We start from the raw sequence: 19,151 nt of genomic DNA on the forward strand, positions 1-19,151 counted from the left end.
CCTAGATGTCCATCAACAGATGAATGGATCAAGAAGATGTGGTATATATACACAATGGAATACTATGCAGCCATCAAAAGAAATGAAATCTTGCCATTTGCGACAACATGGATGGAACTAGAGAGTATCATGCTTAGCGAAATAAGTCAAGCAGAGAAAGACAACTATCATATGATCTCCCTGATATGAGGAAGTGGAGATGCAACAGGGGGGTTAAGGGGGTAGGAGAACAATAAATGAAACAAGATGGGATTGTGAGGGAGACAAACCATAAGTGACTCTTAATCTCACTAAACAAATTGAGGGTTGCTGGGGGCGGGGGTTCTGGGAAGGGGTGGTTATGGACATTAGGGAGGGTATGTGCTATGGTGAGTACTGTGAAGTGAGTAAACCTGGTGATTCACATACCTGTACCCTGGGGGATAAAAATAAATGTTTATAAAAAATAAAAAATTATTTATAAAAAAATGAATGACAAAATACAGAATGAGTTTTTAAAAAAAAAAAAACAGAATACACATTTCCTTATTATTAAAGTCCTACATTAGTGTTGCACATTTGTTAGAATTGATAAGTCAATATTGATACATTATTATTACTAAAGTCTATGGTTTACATCAGGGCTCACTCCTTGTGTTGTACAGTTCTGTGGGTTTTTTTTTTTTAAAGATTTTATTTATTTATTTGACAGAGAGAGATTACAAGTAGGCAGAGAGGCAGGCAGAGAGAGAGAGGAGGAAGCAGGCTCCCTGCTGAGCAGAGAGCCCAATGCGGGACTCGATCCCAGGACCCTGAGATCATGACCTGAGCCGAAGGCAGCAGCTTAACCCATTGAGCCACCCAGGCGCCCAGTTCTGTGGGTTTTGACAAATGTAAAATGCCATGTATCCACCATTAGAGTGTCATAGAGAATAGTTTCATGGTTCTAAAATACTCTGTGTCCCACCTGTTCTTCTTTCCCAACGACCCCTTATTCCTGACTTTAATAATAAGAAAATGTGTATTCTCTGTTTTTTTTTTTTAAAACCTCATTCTGTATTTTGTCATTCATTTTTTTTTATAAATAATTTTTTATTTTTTATAAACATTTATTTTTATCCCCCGGGGTACAGGTATGTGAATCACCAGGTTTACTCACTTCACAGTACTCACCATAGCACATACCCTCCCCAATGTCCATAACCCCCCCATGGCAACTACTGACCTTTTTACTATCTCTATAGTTCTTCCTTTTCCAAAATGTCATCTAGTTGAACTCATACAGTATGCTGCCGTTTCAGATTGGCTTCTGTCACCTAATAATATGCATATAAGGTTCTTCCATGTCCTTCCATGGCTTGATAGTTTATTTCTCTTTAGCGCTGAGTAATGTTCCATTGTCTGGGTATTTATTCGGTTTGCTTATTCATTGACCTTTGAAGAACATCGGTGGCTTTCAAGTTTTGACAATTATGAATAAAGCTGCTATGAATATTCTTGTACAAGTTTTTATGTGGAAATAACTCTCCAATTCATTGGGTAAATACCTAGTAGTATAATTTCTGGGCCATATGGTGATAGATTGGTAAGAACTTCCAAACTGTCTTCCAAAGCAGCTGCACCATTTTGCATCCTCACCAGCAATGAATGGGAGTTCCTGCTGCTCACATCCCTGTCACCATTTGATGTTGTCAGTGTTTTGAATTTTAGCCATTCTAATAGGTGTGTAGTAGTATCTTATTGTTGTTGTAATCTGCATTTCCTAATAACATATGATACTGAACCTCTTTTATATGATTATTTGCCATCTGTACATCTTCTTTGCTAAGGTTTCTTTTCAGCTATTTTATTCATTTTGTAATTCAGCTGTTTCTTTTTGATTCTGTATGTTTCTAGGAAAATTCATAATCTTCCATGCTGACCTCATTTTGTTGCTTTCAAAGGTGTCCACTCTCTCTTTTAATTGTCATCAAAGGCACTTAGAATAATCTCTTCAGTAGGTTTGTCCTTTAGGAAAACAACTGCCAGGAAAAAATTTATCTTTGTAGAAAGCCATGGGGCTTGGGGAATATAGCAGTAAGATTTTCCATTTTATAATCTGCTCTACGAATTAATTCTCCCTCATATACATATAATTATTTTTCGTTTTCAAGTAAATAGATAAGTTAAGAAACAAAACTGCCGGGATGTAAAAAAAAAAAAAAAATTATAAGAAGCCAGTCGCAGAAAACCTTATTCTTCTCTAATGTGATTTCTTATTTACTGCTCACTTTGTCAACTGTTGCTAAACAAGAACATTACAAAAGAGAAAGTAAAGAACTAAAAAAGAAAAGAAAAAACATATTAGCAAGATTTTGAAGTGGCAATGATCATTTAAAAATACAAAGCTAGAAGATTTATGTAATATACAGTGAGCCTCCTACTCAGCTTCTCACCTGAACCCTCAGACAGTCAAGCGAACTTCTAGTAGCTGACGGCGCGGAAGTCTTTGATGTCCCACAAAGGCTGGAAAAACATGGGAGAGGATGTTAAAGAAGAGGATGTTTTATTATTTCTGGTTTCAGTCCTAACAAATTATTGGTTAAGGTAAAAATAAAATGGCTTTCATTCATACTGAACTAAACAACCAAATACTCTGTGTATTTCATAGAATATAACTAAAGAGAGATTTTTACCCAACCGTGAGTTCTCAATGTCATCCCTGACTGCAAGATGGTCTAACTTTTCCTTGAATCAAGATTCAGGGTAGAAATAAAACTATCTCTTCACTTGGGGCCTGCAGAAGGTGCTGCTAGGAATAAGTTAGGGTGTACATCTTCCTAGTTAGTTGCTTTTAAACATACAGAATGAAAAACCAAAGCATAAATTGAAGGCATGATTCCAGATTGTTGCCTGAGAAAACACCAAATATTTCTCTTTTTGTCCCTCTATCTCTAATTTAAGAACCAAACATGCAAAAAAAAAAAAAAAAAAAAAAAAAAAAAAAAAAAAAAAAGAAAGAAAGAAAGAAAGGAAAGAAAACAAACATGCAAACAAAGCAACTACAGCAAATCTCCAAACCTTCCAATGACTTGTATGTATCTGTCAACAATCTTATCTTAGAAGAAAAAGAGAGGAAAGCTTAGAACTCCACCGTTTTAGAGAGGTAAGAGAGGAAAACACTGTGTCCCTTTTTGGAAAGTTCCTTTCCAAACATCATCTTGAGAAAGAGTCCAAATCAAATGCATGTTGTTTGCTTTTTAGCAGAAAACTTCTACCAAAATATTGCATGTAATGGTAGAATTGCTTCTCCCTCATTTTTAATTAAACAAATAACTATAAATAATGTCCTGAGCTAGTTATGCCAAGGCCTTATTATTTTGAAATTAGGGAGAAAGTTCCAAATGAAGTCGTTTTGGTGATATAGCTTGGCTACGGTTCCCATCTCCTTAAGATAAAATTCAGCCTTTCTCTGAAAGTATCACCGTCTCCTATATTCCTCAGCTCTGAGATTCAAATCTGGTTGGATTTTGGTTCTGATTTCATAAAGCAATTCCTAAAGTTCATGGAAGGATTTGTTAGAGTGTCTTTAAATCAGAGTTCTGTGTTAAGGAAGCAAAGTGAAATATTATTCAACAAATAGTTTTTATGTAAGGAAAAAAATGCTTCAAATACCCTGTAACATTCTTTGCATATTCTCTCTTATACTGGAGAGTAGAGCTATAGTCATTTCTGTTTCTAAATAATATGGCCTCAGATCTGCCCCCTTCTCTCTTTTCATCTTATTAACATTAACCATCATCACAATAACTTGCCTAAATCATGATGTGTCCTTCATTCAGGCTGCCCCATTCAGTGTAGGGTAGGATTCTTCAAAGGAAATCGAATTAAGACAGATCATCAGAGGCTTAGAAATGTTGGGCCCTCTGAGGGGTACATGGGTGGCTCAGTCCATTAAGTGTCTGGCTTTGGCTCAGGTCATGATCTCAGGGTCCTGGGATGGAGCCCCTCTCCTCCAGTCCTGCCTTCAGACCTTACTAGGGCACCCCACTCAGCAGGCAGTCTGCTTGTCTCTCAGCCAACTCCCCAATCCAACTGCCCCACCCCCACTTATGCTCTCTCTTTCAGATAAATAAAATCTTTTTAAAAAGAAAAGAAATGTTTGAGCCCTTTGCACAGGAATGACTTCTATTGATTTTTCCTGAATAAATCATCTTATGTGTAGAAAGAAATAAAAAGCTGATATATAGAAAGATATTAATCATAGCAGTATTTTTAATGATGAAAATTAAAAATAAATTAATGTCCAAGAATCAGGTAATCCCCACATTTAAACTTTCTAACCATTAAAATGTTGGTTTAATCAAACATCTGAATTATTATGGATAATAATTAATGATTAATTATTAGAACTATGTTAAAATATATAAGCATAAAAAAGGATTCTGGAGGGCACCTGGGTGGCTCAGTGGGTTGGGCCGCTGCCTTCGGCTCAGGTCATGTTCTCAGGGTCCTGGGATCAAGTCCCGCATCGGGCTCTCTGCTCAGCAGGGAGCCTGCTTCCTTCTCTCTCTCTGCCTGCCTCTCAGTATACTTGTGATTTCTCTCTGTCAAATAAATAAATAAAATCTTAAAAAAAAAAAAAGGATTCTGGAAATAAGTATGCCAAAGTATTATCAATTATTGTAATGGGATTGTGGATAATTTTATTGTGATTTTTTTTTCTTATTCATCCGTATTTTTCTAATGATCTCTCATGCACTTGTATTACTTTTACAGTTTTTTTTTTTTAATCATGCTTTTAAAAGTTGGAGCAAACAAAGACTATATTGTTTGTTACAAACCTCCTCTGTTACGAAGGTTTGTTTTTCTTATAGTGGCTACCAGTTCACACACTGCTATAGCACCCCGAAGCAAAGCAGGAAACCAGCATTTCTGAAACTCTTGGAGGAGAAGAGGGACTAATAGAGGTAAATGTCTGTCTTCCTCCCTGAGAAACCAGATAAAAATCAAGAGCCTAGAAATTATTAACAGCTGCTGGGAAGAGATAAAGGAGTTAATAGAAAGAGAGATCCTGAAAAGTGAGGTGTTTGTTCCAAAATAATACTATTACTTAATATTTGAAGGGCCTTTCAGTTGAAACATGTTACTAACATGATCTCATGCTATCCTTCTGACCACTCTGACCACTCTGATTTTGATTTCATGTATCATGCAGCTGAAGCTTAGAGAATTAAGGAAGTTTCCCACAGTCACAAAGCTTTTAAGTGAAAGCTATTAAGTGAAAGCTTGGGCTCTCAACTCAGGTTTCCCGATTTTCAGTTCAAGCTCCTTTTTGCTCCCGAGTTGTTGCATAAGGTACAGCATGTTGTGTAAGACCCTTTCCATGTGCAAGACACATTGCTGGAATTAGAAGGGAAAAAAGAAGCATGGTTTCTAGTCTCCATGAACTTATGACCTAATAGAAAAAACAAGACACAGAAAAACTGTCTAAGGGTACAGGTCACATTTAAAATGCCAAGTCCGTAGTGTAGACTGAAAGTGCTATGAAAGTTGAGAGGAAAGAACATTAGCTGTGAGCAGAGGTGACTGTGGACGCTTGTTCTGGTCATCAGGGAAGGAACTGGGGAAGGGAGGATGGTGCCGGGGCTGCACTCGGGAGAAGAGGAGAGGGAATCAAGAAGCAGAAGTGACACCAGGTTCACTTCTCCTCTTCCATCTGTGTGGACATTCACTCATCCTATTTGTAATATAAACTCTCCAGTCATAAGTAAGTAAACAAGTCGAATTTATACTTTTTTGTTTTGGGTTGTGTGTGTGTGTGTGCGCGCGCCTCATCATAATGAATTACAGTTATTGAACACCTTTCTCCTTTGTTATCTGAATGATGAATTCTCTCCATTAATTAATTTAATCATCGAGCCACATGTGTGTGGGCCTCTGATGAGCCGGACACTGGCCCTGACATGGCACTGAGTACACCAAGATATTGTTCACAGCCCTGCAAGTGCCTACTTTCTCTCTTTCTTTTCAAAAGGTTTTATTTATTTGACAGAGAGACAGTGAGAAAGAGAACACAAGCAGGAGGAGTGGGAGAGGGAGAAATAGGCTTCCCGCTGAGCAGGGAGCCCAGTACCGGGCTGGATCCCAGGACCCCGGGATCATGATCTGCGCCAAACGGAGATGCTTAAGGACTCAGCACCCTTTGGTGCCTACTTTCCAGATAGAGAGACTACATATAAAATGCTAACAATTATTTCCATAACGATAGAGATGAAAACTCACCAATTTATGAAGTAAACGAGAAATACCTACCTCTGCATAAATGGGGATGTGGTATAAGGAGAAGCTACTTAAGGATAAATTAATATTACCACGCAAAGAAGGGAGGACAGGCAATTTCAGGCAGAGGAAGCTACATGACCAAAGTTAAGGGTGCAAGGAAAGGCCAGTGTGCTGGTAATTGCTAGCAATTTGGTACTTTTGGAGATCATAGGTAAAAGGCAAAAGGGAGATGAAGTTAGGGAGATAGAAAATAACAGATTAAGTTGGGTTATGCAAGCTATTTTAAAACACTTGAACTTTAATCTGTGCAGACAATGGAGATGCACAAGAGTTTAAATCACAGGAACAGGTAGGTATATTTAGTAACATCATAGATATACTGTACTACACTATATTATGCCATACCACACAACTATACATTAACTATATGTTAACAAGTACACAAAACATTTTGTCCGATTTTATGGGAAAATATTTTTTCAAAAATAAACAATATGAACCTTACCAACTTTATGAAAATTTCTTTCTTTCTTTCTTTCTTTCTTTCTTTCTTTCTTTCTTTCTTTCTTTATTTCTTTTTTTATTTTTTAGATTTTATTTATTTATTTGACTGACAGAGATCACAAGTAGGCAGAGAGGCAGGCAGAGAGAAAGAGAGAGAGGAGGAAGCAGGATCCCTGCAGAGCAGAGAGCCCGATGCGGGGCTTGATCCCAGGACCCTGGGATCATGACCTGAGCCAAAAGCAGAGGCCCTAACCCACTGAGCCATCCAGGCACCCCCTTTATGCAAATTTCTGTGTGAATACCTCATTAATTAACTTTTACCTCATTAATGGAAAATCAGGAGAAATTTAGAAGAGCATGATTTAATGTCCTCAGTATGGCAGATGATTTCTGTTTACCTTCTACCAAGATTTGGGTTTGACTTGTTTATGTCATAGGAGGACCATAACCCAGAAAGTGACTGTAAAAGTCAATGGAATATCGTTCAACTGCTTATCTAGAAAAGGAAGGGTGAATATATCCCTACAGGATGAAGATACCTCTTGGGGATATAATTTAAAGAGGGCCCAAATTTTTCTTTACCTCTGTAAACATTCTTTTACATTTAACAACAATACAAATCAAATAAAACAAAAACACATGAAAAAATCTTGCAATTTTTTGCTTCATTGTCAGCTTTCAAAAATTTTTATTTATAAATCAAGAAAAGTATTTTCCTAAAAACTATAACTAGTCCACTTGCCTGATCTTGGGACTAGGAATTATAAATGGAGCCCTCCCTGTTCTTGTAGCTGATTTTCTGTTTAATATTATAAAAAGTCTCTCTGTGACTCAGCTCCTGTTAGAATTAGATTGTGGGGTCGCCCAGGTTTCTTGATGAAAAAAATGGAGAGATTTCCACACTTCTTAAATGCAATCTATCTTAGAGGTATGAAAGCCCTGGGATCAAAGGATTTAGAATTTTGAGTCAATATTTCCTTGTGATCATTTATCCAATGTTCTGTGTACAGTTACACTAAGAGTTTGCAGAAGACCAGAGAATAGGCTAATTGGTCTAGGAGGGAAACAAGGATCACACAGGTAAAAGGTAGCTCTAAGAAAGGGTTAGAAAAGGGGGCATTCTGAAGGCCATGGACCTTGAATGAAGATTGTTCCTTATGGGATGGGGCAAAATGGCACCTATTTGGGTGTGATGTTAATGTTACTTCTGTAACTTGAGGTGTTATTCCCTCAAGATGGCCATCATGTCACCCCTACCTACAATCTGAATCAAAATCCCAATTAATAAAACTTTTTTTTTTTAAAGTTTAACTGGTAATGACAGCAACATGGGATGATTAGTTTTAATCCCTATTCTCTGCCCATCAAACATTACTACCGGGTATGGCTCATTTCCTCACTGAGCCCAGACTCACCCTTAGAATTTGTCACAGTCTAGTACTCTGGGCAGCCACTGCCAATGGACTTAGATTTAGCCCATCAGATATAATTTCTTTGCCATCCCCAGATTAGAATTAAAGGTATGTATATTGGTTCCAAAAGTTCTCTGTTACACTGGAAAGCTGGTGTGATATTCTTGTGGAATACATTCCTTTTAGTTGAATACTCAGTTTACACTTAAGCCTACTCAGACAAGTATTTCTGCAGTTGGCTCAAAGATGGTGTCAAATACCCTTGCACTGAAAGCTCTTATTCCAATAAGCTGACTTTCTTTGGTGTTACTTTCCCCTGTGCTAATTATTTTCATCATCTTACCCACAGGGAGGTAGATTATTAACACTGCTATATAAATTTTTAAAAACCTCTATTTGTAAAATAAGCAACAAGAGCCCTGCCTTTTGCCCTAGGTTTCTACAAGGTGCCTAGTTAAAATTGGCTTGTGTGCATTCAGGTTTCCTTATTTGGTTTTAGAGGGCTTCTCATGATTCATCCTGCATATTTCTGACCCTTGCCACAGGGTAGCTTTTGTCAATCATCTGCATAATTTTGGATAAGATGAATTTACACACCCCTCACTCCATGTTTGGTTACTGAAGCTCTCTCCATGTACCTTCCATAGTCTGTGGAGTTGTGGGTAGAAGGAAGGTGGTTCATTAATTTAGTCAATAAATGTATACTGAACGCCTACTATGTGCCAGGCTCTATACTAGAGACCGTGTTTGTTGTGGTTGGACAACTATAAATGATTCCTGGTTTCATGGAGCACAGGATTCAGTGGAAGAAACAAGCAATAAACAGAAATAAATGACATACTAGTGTAGTGAGATAAAGGCTTTGAAGGACAAGAACATAAGAATTATAAGAGAATGTGTCTAGAGAATCCATTTATATTGGGTGACTGAGGAAGATGCCTATGAAGAGGTAACCTCGAAGTGGAAGCCTGAGGATAAGTGGTTAGTCATGAGTCGTGAAGAGAAGTGTTCCAGAGAGAGGGAGAAGAATGAGTGTAGGCTCTGAGGTGGCACTTGATGGGAACAATGACCCCAACTCCCCTGTGAGGGCCTAATCTGGCTCTCAAATAGCCACAGTAGCTTTGGCAGACAAATACAAATTCCAGTCCAGGAAAGAGGGAGGCCACCTTCTGACCAGGGTATCATATAAGAAAGATTTTCCATTTTTACCTGGAGTGAGATATGTCTGTTAATTGATTTATGAAAGTCTCATAACAATATGCATGGGCCAGGAATGAGGCTTTATATTCATGGTAAAAATTTAAACATTTGGTACTGCCATTTGGGAAGGTCTGCGCTGTAAAGGCCAAAGTCAAGACTGGAATGCTGGCTCCCCGTGTCCTCTTACAGTTTGGTATCCTTGCTGCTGTAGGTCAAATGATTTTTCCATCACTCTGCCTTTGAGAACTAAGGTGCCAGATTCTCTGAAGAGAGCGTTGTCCTGATAAAGGAAAAACATGAAGGCACTGGATGTTTTAACTGTGGAACATAAGAGAGAAGGGAGGTAATATTGTGTTTTAATTTGTTCCCTCAATTTGCTTTACTTTCTAGACCAGATTGTTTGGACACTGAAAGTCATGTTTTTGTACTTCTTTTGTGGCATTTTGACTGCCACAAAAGAGCCAGAAAAACTATCCCAGAGCCAGAAAAACATTTTAAAATATAAATAAATCCAGACAGGCTCTTAGAAGCTGTTAAATTAGTCCTATATTTAATTTTTTTTCTTTTCTAAGTAACTATTACTTGAGCTGAAACTTAGCTTACCAGATCTGCCTCATTTGAAAGTTTTCTGAAATAAAATATTTGGCAGAGTTTCTTCTGCCAAATATTTTTATTAATTAATTATAATTAATTGATTAATTATAATTAATTTTATGTATTAAAATTAATCACATAATATGAGGAAGGACAAGAACTTCTTCCAGTCTCTACAGAGTGAAGGGGAAACAAAAAGAGGAGTTAATTGCCTAACAATTCACCTAAAATGTTGCTCATAATCGTTCTACATTTCTCCAAAACAAACATAACAAAGGTTTTCTTCTAATAGTTTAAGAAATGTGGGGAGAGCAAGACAAACAATTCACTTAATTTTCCAGAAGGAAAACAAGTGGTAAGGCACATTCACTTGCCTCGCATCCACTACTCTCCTTTTTGCTTTACTCACTGCGCTCAGTAATTAAATGAGTTAATATCCACCAAGCCTCCCAAAATGTTGGGCTCATATGATCCCCTATACAAGTATGTATTAATTTTTTTTTAAAAGAGAGAGAAATTGAAGAAGCATAGGAAAGAGAAAAAAGAGAATGAAGAAGGCACAAAGGAGAAGCAAGCAGAGGGAAACTGGAGAATTCTGAAATGCTCAGAATACATAAAATGAAGTTAAATTCTTCCAGAATGCCTCAAGAACCTATACAATATCATCTTAAACTCCAGTTGCACTACTAGAGACTCTCAAAGAGATAAATTCTGTAAATAGCAAAGTGAAGGTAAACTCTACAAGTTTCTAACTTACAGGTGCCATGAGCTTGTGCCCTGAAACATATTCTGTTCGTTATAAGAAGTGCCTAAAGCTTCTTGGTTTTGAGTAGATCTAATAGATACTGAACTAACCCTCCCCCAGTGTACAAATATGAAACTGGAGAACAGTGTGTAAAAGACTGCAATCTCTGAAAGAAGAGAAACTGACAAGGAAAGCCTCATATTAACCCCACCTCCCTGCTTGGGAATTTTCGCACTGAAGCAGTGGAATGGAATTAGCAGAGCAAGATGGTCCTGCTGACTTGAGGAAGCTGAAGCAACTGAAATCTGCAGGGCAAACATTGAAGAGGGGACTGCACAGAACAACATCCCAGAAGTTTTCATGGTGATTGGACTGGAGAGTTCTGCACAAGTCCTTGACCAAGGGCTATGCTTGATATGAGCAAGGTAAGCTGGGTGAGGCTTATTAAAGGGTGGAGAATAAAACAGAAATATTAGCAGCCCAGCAATGCTGCAGACATAGGAGTCCTGGCCCAGCAGGAATGGAAAGACAGCTATAACACCTTGTTAACATCACAGTCAGTTAGCTGAAACACCACAAAAGCTTTGATGGATTGTATAAATGAAATTATATTGTTGTACGGTTATTGCATTTCTGAACCGGGAGTTGTGAAGTACGAAATGGTTCAGCATTGACTATAAATGGACTTGGATAAGTTCAGACATATACTATTACCCCTAGAGCAACCACTAAAAAATAACAAAAATAGACATAGATAATAATTCAATAAAGGAAATAAAATGTGAAATAAAAAAATTTCATAAACAGGAAAGAACATAGGAGAAAAACAAAAGAGAAACAAAACAGACAAATGAAAAAATCAAGAAGATAGATATAAACCAAATCATATCAATAATTACATCAAATGTTAATGTTCTAAACACTCCAATTAAAAGGCAGAAATTGTCAGACTGGACAAATAAGGCAAAATCAAATTAGATTTCTGCCTCAAAGAGGCAGAATAAATATATATAAATATATATAAATATAAATATATATAAATAAAGTTAAATGCATAAACTTGATTTATTTTTCAAAAATAATGTCTTTTTTATTCTCTTTTGATAAATAAATAAATAAATAAATTTAAAGGCACAAATACATAGAAAGCAGGAGGAAACTGGGGATTATATTAATACCAAAGTAGATATCAAGAGCAAGAGTTTTAGGAAGGACGGAGTGCCATTTAATAATGATAAAATGGAATCACTAGGAAGTCAGCAATCTTAAATATATATACTTCAAACAACAGAGCTTTAAATTTCATGAAGCAAAAATTTGCACATCTAGAGATAGAATTCAATCATAAAAATTTAGTAAGTTTGTAGGGTACAAGGTCATTATACAAAATGATTCCATTTCTGTACTAGCACCAAGCAGTTGAAAAATGCAAGAAAATGCTACTTACAGTTACATGGAAAACATAAAGTACTTAGGAATAAATTTTATAAAAGACGAGCAAAACTTCTACATTAAAAATTTAAAAATATTACTGTTAACTATACCTTTATTTAAAAATCTAGAAAATATTAGTGAGAGAACTAATAATGATCTAAATAGAGAGATATACCTGGTTCATGGGTTGGAGCACTTAATATCATTAGGATATATATTTTCCCCAAATTGATTTATAGATTCAAAACAATTCAAATAAAAATTTCCAAGACTTTTTAAATAGAAATTGGCATGTTGATCCCAAAATATATATGAAAATGCTAAGGGCATTGATATTAAAACAATTGTGAAAAAAAAAAAAAAAAGAAAAAGAAGCTGAAAGGCTTATATGACTTATTTTAATACTTAACATAAAGCTATAAAATCAAGTAGCTTGGTATTAGGGATAAGATCAAAGGCACAGAACAAAGACTCCAGTTTGAACTGTAACTGATGAATTGTGACATCTCAGTATGGACAATTCAGAGACATAAAAAGCCAGGAAAACTCAATCATAAGTAGGCAGCCACAGTTTTGTGAGATGTACCCCCTGGAGCTTGATCAGGATCTTCTAGTAAATATCGAAGAAAAATCCCCTCAAGTTTCTGGCAGAGGAAAGGGAAAAGGAACAATTTGGAAACATGCCAGAGCGCTTTGTTCCTAATAGTCCTGCTCTCAGGAGAAACTAGTTAATCAAAGCCTAAGTGATGTGGAAGAAGGGAGGTAACCCAACTCCAGCCCATTTTAGCCATCCCAACTGGGTAGTGTTGGTGGGGAGGGGGTGGTGTAGAAAAAAACAGTAATAACTTGTGAAGCTTATAAGTTAAGAGTTAACCAGAAGCCTTACTGATGACAAAAAATAGTTAATAAAAATATATGTTGTGTGTTTCACATATATATAATGTGCTAATTCTTACAATGAAATAAGCTAGAGAAAAGAAAATGTTAAGAAAATCATAAGGAAGAGAAAACACATTTACACTATTGTAGTGTATTTATTGAAAAAATCCATTATATAAATGGACTGTGCAGTTCAAACCCATGCTCTTCAAGGGTCAATTGTAGTAGGTTATATTTTGTATAAGAAAGAAGGGGTAATAGGAATAGGTATCACACATTTGCTTATTTTTGCAAATAAAAAAAACCCCAACAATATAGGAAGGACAGAAAATGGTTACCAATTTGGTATAAATTGGAATAGTAGAAGGATAAAGAATATTTTAATGTAGTTTATAATTTGAGCTATGTAAATGTTCTATATATTCTAAAAAAAGAAGGCTAAAATTAAAAGATTAAAAAAAAAAAAAGCAAACCCTAAAACTGAATACAAAGAGAAATAAGTGAATCTAATCTAATTGCCTGTTAAATTGATAATACAGCCATTCAGGAAGCAGAATTAATTCAAGCATCTTTGGAAATAGTGTCTTAATTATAAAGTCTTAGTGGGATCAATTATAAGAGGAAAGACAACGTTAAACTTTACCTAAAAGTTTTATTGTTAGTCACAATACTATTTTAATTCTTAAACTGTTGAATTTATGACATAAAATGACAAATAGGTAAATATATCATTATAAGAAATCAAAATTCTCACTATGAGAGAAAAAATATAAATATAACCATTAAAAAGCTGAGAAAAATGATGTAATGCTAAATTGGAATTGGAATTCATTTTAAAATACACTGCCTAGTTCTATCCATTAGAATAGCCTAGGAACAATGGTACCCCAGTAAGGAAAATACATACTACTCAGATACTAGTTTTTAAATAACACTCCCTAATAAAAGAAGGTGAGCATTTTGGAGAACAGGCTGATTCCAGATATGGGACAGGAAAAATCTACAGTAAGCATGGGTTCCAGAAAGCAAGGAGTGCTCAGTGACAAATGGGGTAATAGCAAAAGGACAGAGGAGTATACTGAAAGGGGCTCCTCTGGGCCAAATTTGATATTACTGGAGTTTCAAAAAGTACAGAAATAGTAATATATTTTAATGCATTAAATTTTAAAATAATTCATGAATCCACTGTGATATTCAAAAGGGATAGGAATGGGGAAGGAATGGCTCATATTTTGAGAAAAATTCTGGTTAATAGATAGGATTAGCCATTTTGCCATCTCCAGTGTAATAGTTTATCTAAGTAAATACCATCAAAGAACACTAAAATTGGGATGTGGGATTGTAGGAAATAAGATACTCACAGCACGGCAGGCCCTCCCACCCCAAGAGGACAGGCTAAAAGAACAAGAGGCCGACAACCCCAAGGTCTCTATAAAACAAGTGCAGCTTACTTGGGTTGTGGTCAATAATTTGGACTCTGTACATTCCCTCAACTACCTCTCAACAGATGATTAAGAGGAGGATCCTCCAACACAGGAAAAATTCAGAGAGTGTGACCTCTGCCACAGAACTAATGGATATGGATCTAAGCAAGATGTTGGAAATAGACTCCAGGTAACAGTTATGTAGATAATTGCTAGGATGCAAAAAAACCATTAATGGCGACTTAGATTCTCTAAGGGCAGAAGTGAGAACTGATCTGGCAGAACTTAAAAATGCTAACAATGAGATACAATCTAATCTAGGTACTCTAATTGCTAGGGTAAATGAGGCAGAAGAATGAATTAGTGATCTGGAAGACAAACTCATAGAAAAGAAGGAACAGGAGGAGGCCTGGAACAAACAGCTTAGAATCCATGCAAACAGAATTAGAGAAATAAATGATGCCATAAAATGTCCCAATGTCAGAATTACTGGGATCCCAGAGGGGTGGAGACAGAGAGAGGACTAGAAGATATATTTGAGCAAATTCTAGCAGAGAACTTCCCTAATCTAGGGAATGAAACAAGTATTCATGTTCTAGAGGCAGAGAAAACCTCTCCCAAGATCAAAGAGAAGAGACCAATGCCCCAGCATGTAACAGTAAAACTTGCAAATCTTAAAACTAAGGAAAACATCTTAAGGGCAGTTAAGGGGAAGAGATTGCTTGCATACAGAGGGAGGAACATCAGAATAATGTCACACCTGTCCACAGAGACCTGGCAATCCAGAAAGGGTTGGCAAGACATATTCAGGGTACTAAATAAGAAGAACATGCAGTCAAGAATACTTTATCGGGCAAGGTTGTCATTTAGAATGGATGGAAAGATAAAGAGCTTCCAAGATCAGCAAAAAGTGAAAGACCATGTGACCACCAAGCTGGCCCTGCAAGAAATATCAAAGGAGATCTTTAAAAGGAGAAAGATCCCAAGAGTGATATAGATCAGAAATTTACAGACAATCTATAGAAACAAGGACCTCATAGGCAACATGACAATAAAAGCATATCTTTCAATAATCACTCTCTACATGAATGGCCTAAATGCTCCCATAAAACAACACAGGGTTGCAGATTAGATAAAAAGACAGGACCCATTCATATGCTGCCAACAAGAGACTCATTTTGAACATAAAGATACATACAGACTAAAAGTGAAGGGATGGATAACCATCTTTCATGCCAATGGACCACAAAAGAAAGCTGGGATAGCAATTCTCATATCAGACAAATTGGATTTTAAGCTAAAGACTGTAGTCAGAGATACAGGAAGACACTACATAATTCTTAAATGGTCTATCCAACAAGAAGGTCTAACAATTGTAAATATCTATGTCCCTAACATGGGAGCAGCCAACCACATCAGCCAACTGTTAACTAAAATAAACAGACATATTGATAATAATGTGTTAATTGTAGGAAACCTTAACACTCCACTCAGCAATAGACAGATCAACTAAGCAAAAAATCAACAAAGCAAGAGCTTTGAATGACACACTGAACCAGGTGGACCTCATAGATATATACAGAACATTCCACCCTAAAACAACAGAATACACATTCTTTTCAAATGCACATGGAACTATCTCCAGAATAAATCACATACTAGACCACAAAACAAGCCACAGTAAATTTAACAGGGTCAAAATCATGCCATAGATCTTTCCTGATCAAAACAGTTTTTCCACAAAGAAAATAAAACAGGAAAAAATTCAAACACATGGTACTAAATGACTTGATACTAAGCAAGTAAGGGCTCAATGAAGGCAATCAAAGAAAAAAGTTTAAAAAACATATGGAAACAAATGAAAATGAAAACACAGAAGTCCATAATCCTTGGGACACAGCAAAAGCAGTTCTAAGAGGTAAGTAAATAGATACAAGCCTATGACAAGAAACAAGAAATAGCTCAAATAAACAATCTAACCTTTTACCTAAAGAAAGTAGAGAAAGAAGAACAAAGCCCAAGATGGGTAGAAGAAAGGAAACAATAAAGATCAGAGTAGAAATAAATGACAGAAACTAGAAGAAGAAGGTGGAGGAGAAAGAGAAGGAGGAGGAGAAGAAGAAGAAGCTGTGAAATGTGTAAGCTGATGATTCACAGACCTGCACCCCTGTACCCCTGGGGCAAATAATATATTATATGTTAATAAAAATTTAATAAAAAAAAAAAGAAGAAAGAAAAGGAAAAAAAAGAAAAAAAAATCAGTGAAAACAAAAATTGGTTCTTTGAAAAGATAAACAAACTTGACAAAGCCTTAGCCAGACTCATCAAGAAAAAGAAGAGAAAGGACCCAAATAAATAAAATCAGAAATAAAAGAGAAGAAGTAACAACTGATACCACGGAAATACAAAGAATTATAAGAGAATACTTTGGAAAATTATATACCAACAAACTGGACAACCTAGAAGAAATGGATACATTCCTAAAAACACACCATCTTCCAAAACAGAACCAGGAAGAAATAGAAAATTTGAACAGAGTACAAGTAACAAAAATGAATTGGTAGTCAGAAAACTGTCAAAAATTAAAGTCTAGGACCAGATGGATTCATAGGCGAATTCTGCCATACACTTAAAGAAGAGTGAATATCTATTCTTCTCAAACTATTCCAAAAAATAAACGAGGAAGGAAAGCTTCCAAATATATTCTGTGTGGCCGGCATTACCCTAATAGCAGAACCAAAGATACCATGCACACACAGATACATACGCACACACATACAAATTACAGGCCAATATGCCTGATGAACATAGATGTAAAAATCTTCAACAAAATATTAACCAACCACATTCATCTATATATTAAAAACATCATTCACTACAATCAGGTGGAATTTATTCCAGGGTTGCAAGAATGGTTCAGTATTTACAAATCAGTGTGATACACCATATGAATAAAATAAAAGATCAAAATCATATGATAGTTTCAATAGATACAGAAAGACCATGTGACAAAGTACAACATCTATTCATCATAAAAATTTTCAACAAAGAGGGATTGGGGAGCATACCTCAACATAATGAAGGCCATAAAAGAAAAACCCACAGTTAAAACCATATTCAATGGTGAAAAACAGTTTTTCCTTCAAGATCAGGAACAAGAAAATGATGTCCACTGTGGCCAAATTTATTTGACATAGTACTGGAAGTCCTAGCCACAGCAATCAGACCAGAAAAAGAAATAAGAGGTATCCATATTGGTAAAGAAGAAGTTAAACTGTCACTATTTGCGTATGACATGATGCTATACATAGAGAATCCTACAGAGTCCATTAAAAAGCTAATAGCGTAAATGAATTCATGATTCATTTGCATGATAAATTTGGATGATACAAAGTTAATACCCCCAAATTGGTAGTGTTTCTATATCCTAATGATGAAGTGGCTGAAAGAGAAATTAAGAAAAAAACACCATTTAAATTGCACTAAAAAGAATAAAATACCTAGAAATAAACTTAATCAAAGATGTGAAATACCTGTATTCTGAAAACTAAAAAACACTGAGGAAAGAAATTGAAGATGACACAAATGGAAAGATACTCCATGCTCATGCTTTGGGAGAATATTGTTAAAATGTCCACATTATCTAAAGCAATCTACAGATTCAATCTCAATCAAAATACCAACAACATTTTTAAGAAAACCAGAAAACATAATACTAAAATTTGTATGGGATTACAAAAGACTCCAAATAGTCAAAGCAATCTTGAGAAAGAACAAAGTTGGGTATATTACAATTCCAGATTTCAAGATGTACTACAAAGCTGTAGTAATCAAAAGCCAACAGTACTGGAACAAAGATAGACACATAGATCAATAGAATAGAATAGACAGCCTAGAAATAAACCCATGCTTATTTGGTCAATTAATCTATGACAAAGGAGGCTAGAACATACAGTAGGGAAAAGAAAATCTTTTCAATAAATGGTGCTACAAAACTGGATAGCAACATGGAAAAGACCACTTTTAGAAACTGCACCACTTTTTAACACCATACTCAAAAACAAACTCAGAATGGATTAAAGACATAAATGTGAAACCAGAAACCATAAAAATCCTGGAAGAGAACACAGGTAGTAATTTCTCTAATACTAGCTGTAGCAACATTTTCTAGATATGTCTCCTAGGGCAAGGGAAACAAAAGCAAAAATATTGGGACTATGCCAGAATAGAAACCTTTTGCACAGCAAAGAAAACCATCAACAGAACAAAAAGATAACCTACTTACTGCAAAAAGATATTTGCAAATAACATATTTGATATGGGGTTTATACTCAAAATTTTTATTTTTTTAAAATATTTTATTTATTTATTTGACAAATATAGATCACAAGTAGGCAGAGAGGCAGGTAGAGAGAGAGAGAGAAGGAAGCAGGCTCCCTGCTGAGCAGAAAGCCTGATGTGGGGCTCAATCCCAGGACCCTGGAATCATGACCCAAGCCCAAGGCAGAGCCTTTAACCCACTGAGCCACCGAGGTGTCCCCCCTTTTAAAAAAATTTTTTTTAATGTTTATTTTTTGACAGTGAGAGAGAACACAAGTAGGCAGAGAGGCAGGCATAGAGAGAGGGGAAGCAGGCTCCCCACTGAGTAGAGAGCTCGACATGGGGCTCGATCCCAGGACCCTGAGATCATGACCTGAGCCAGAAGCAGAGGCTTAA

At 36.1% G+C, this 19,151-nt stretch overlaps 1 long non-coding RNA gene across 1 annotated transcript in view; it reads left to right on the forward strand.

Moving 5' to 3' along the window:
• Positions 1-5,546: 5,546 nt before the first annotated feature.
• LOC309860866 overlaps positions 5,547-19,151 on the forward strand; it is a 63,718-nt gene continuing 50,113 nt past the window's right edge. Inside the window, exon 1 of the long non-coding RNA XR_014309677.1 lies at positions 5,547-5,728. This is a non-coding gene — a long non-coding RNA (uncharacterized lncRNA). The remainder of the gene's footprint in view (positions 5,729-19,151) is intronic.

The sequence above is a fragment of the Mustela nivalis genome (assembly GCF_964662115.1).
Source record: "Mustela nivalis genome assembly, chromosome: 3".
Taxonomy (NCBI): Eukaryota; Metazoa; Chordata; class Mammalia; order Carnivora; family Mustelidae; genus Mustela; species Mustela nivalis.